Source organism: Onychomys torridus, chromosome 2, assembly GCF_903995425.1.
Source record: "Onychomys torridus chromosome 2, mOncTor1.1, whole genome shotgun sequence".
NCBI lineage: Eukaryota > Metazoa > Chordata > Mammalia > Rodentia > Cricetidae > Onychomys > Onychomys torridus.
Window position 1 is genome coordinate 4197851 of NC_050444.1, and position 3213 is coordinate 4201063.

The following is a 3213-nucleotide window of genomic DNA, read 5'->3' on the forward strand; positions in this document are numbered from 1 at the left end:
AAATAAAATCTTTTTTTTTTCCAAGACAGGGTTTCTCTGTGTAGCTTTGGTGTCTGTCCTGGATCTTGCTCTGTAGGCCAGGCTGGCCTCAACATCACAGAGATCCTCTGACTCCCGAGTGCTGGAATTAAAGGTATGTGTTACCATTGCCCGTCTCATAAGTAAAATCTTTAAAAACTTAAAAATGGCCGGGCAGTGGTGGCACACGCCTTTAATCCCAGCACTGGGGAGGCAGAGGCAAGTGGATCTCTGTGAGTTCAAGGCCAGCCTGGGCTATCAAGTCAGTTCCAGGAAAAAGGTGCAAAGCTACACAGAGAAACCCTGTCTCGAAAAACAAAAACAAAAACAAACAAACAAAAAAATGTGTAAGTGTGGTATATGTGCACACATCTGTTCATGCTTTTATGTGCTCTCACAGAGGAGATATGTCCTGAACTAGCAACCATGTCCCTCTTTATTCCTTACACAGGTCTCTTGTTGAACGTGAACATACGCTGGTGGCCAGCGAGCCTCAGCACCCTTTGGTTTAGCTTTTCTTTGACAGTCCTGAGGGACAAAAGTGTGAAGTCACACACAGCTTTCCTGTGCGTTCTGGAGATCTGAACTTTGTCCTGTGCTTTTCCATAAAGAACTTCAACAATGCAGATTTGCTGTTTTAAAGATTTTATTATTTTTAATTATGTGTATATGAGTGTGTATGGGGGTACATACTTGAGGACAAGTGGAGCCCACAACTGTCATATCCCTTGGACCTGGAGTTATAGTCAGTTGTGAGCCAGTGGCCATGGGAGTTGGGAAACAAACTTTCCAAAAGCAGCGAGTGCTCTTAACTTCTGAGTCATCTCTTCAGACCCCGATTTATTACTTTAATAGAACGAACAGATAGTTATTTTTTAAAACATACTGTTTTGATTTCTAATGTAGTTAATGTGAATAGTTTGGACACACATACGTAAAATATCTGGGGTTCTTGATTATTTTTATGGTGTAGAGGGCTCCAAAGATCTCATGCTTTTGGTAATACAACTGCCTCCTTCCTGAAGATTGTACTATGCTTGCCTATAGATTCCAGAGTTCTCCTCACATTTACATTCCTTATCTTACTCAGCCACCCTTAAGCCTCTGACATTGTCCACTCCCATCCCTTTGATGTGATGGTGCTAGCTCTCTCCGGAATCTTCCGACTTTCATGTCTTTTCAGTCCTCTGCTTACTCACAAGGTTCCAACCTAGGTTTTCTTATTACCTTATCCGTGTCCCTGGGCCCTCCAGTCTTTTGCTCTAGCTGTGAAAGTACTCAGTGTTTCTAAGTCTGGCTTTCTCTCATTGGCTTTGTGCCACCATTTCCAACGCAGATTGACGCCCAGCAAGCATCCCAAAGGGAAAGTGCCAACTGAACACGTGAACTTTCCCCTCCTAAATTCACTCTTTGACTTACAAGCATGCTTTGGTCAGTGATATTGTTATGAATTTATTTGGAAACTCAAGACAATAGCTTTTGAAAACAAGCTTGTAAAGTTATCTTTGGTGCCTTCTTTTCTAATGTCCCTATTCCCAATATACAGTGGGGCTCTGGAACCGAGCACAGCTTCCAGATAGCCCCCATGTTTGTTCCTGGCCTTTCCTTCTCTTATTTATGCTCACTTCATCCTTTTCCTGGACTGCTAATCAGCTCACCTCCAATTTTCCTCCGAATTGCCCACCAGAGTTTCCTTTCAAGTCCACACAATTGCCATTGCACTTTGGGTATTTATAACTTTCCAGTCCCCCTCCTGACCTGCAGGATCGCACCCATACTGCTAAACAGCTAGATGCACTTGGGGTCCTTTGATTTGCTGGGCTTTCAAGCTATGTCTCCAACCACAACTAACTACATTGTTTCTCAGACATGCCTTTTGGCTCTGCTTCACCAGGTAGTTTCTGAATGCCTGTTCCCACTGTCAGAGGATTCACCTCGAGTGCCTATTTGTTCCAAATCTCTTGTTAAAGGTCAGCTCCTTTCTGAGGCCTCCGCCCTCTCAGCACAATGCTATTTGCTTGCCTACCCAGCCCCCAAACTCCAGAATCAGTTCACATCAGTTCCCATCAACGCTTATCATATCTCACTGTAATGTGGGTACTTGTTTGCCTGTCTAATTCCCCTCTGGACTCTGAGCATTGAACTGTCTCCTCGATAACCACCTCTGGCCACACCCTCTGGTAGGCCTGCAACTTGGTTAGTTGGGTGGGGCGTTTCTTCACTTTCTCTCTGAGCCAGTTCGGTCATCTCACTCCATTTCAGATGTGAAGAATGATACCTACCACAGAGTCCAAAGAGCATCAAATGAGGATGCTAATGATGCAGGTGAAATGAAGTTTCCCTCTCACAGACAGCAGAGATTGTCGCTTAGATTCTTCTCATTTGCTTCCTGTCATAGATTAGCAGTATGAATCAAGATTTAGGTGTGTGTGTGGGGAGATTCGGGGTGAAGAATTCGTGGGGAAAAAAAGAAAAATCACATTCGAGAACTGGAAAGAAAGCCTCTAAGATGTGAGAAAATGTGCAGAAATGGGACCAATGAATAGTGGCTTTCCTGCCAATTCGGAGTTCTGGGAAAAAGAAGTATGGGAGCATGCAGCTTCCAATTCTTTTCAGAATTCAATCTCAGGCAGGCTCTTGACATTTGTCTCTAAAGTGTGTGTGCCCAGTACTCATATCCATTTATGCCTTCTCTGGAAGGAGCTTGGAGGTCGAAAGACCCAGACCCCACATTTGAAGAAGAAGAAGGAACACATACAGCTGATAACCCAATTGAGGTAAAGTCACTCCAATAATGACAGGTATGGTCATAAATATTGGTGAGCTATCCATAGGCCTCATTATAATATTTGTTTTTCATCACCCAGGATATTTATATGAATTTTAATAACTCACAAATTCTTACTCTCATTCATGTCCAAGATCATAAACAACTCTCTCCCAAAGAAAACATAAAAGAGCAATTCTGCTGGATGTGGCAGCTTGTGCTTGGGGCCTGAGTCCTGGGAGAATGAAGGAGAATGATTGGAAGCTTGAGGCCAATGGACTATATAGTGAGATCTGTCTGGAAAGACAGATATCAGATAAAGAAGACAGAGCTATGTATTCAATCCGGGCTTTTTTTTTGGGGGGGGGGGAGCAGAAGATGGCAAGATGATTCATCCACTTAAGGTACTTACTACAGAGCCCTGAGTT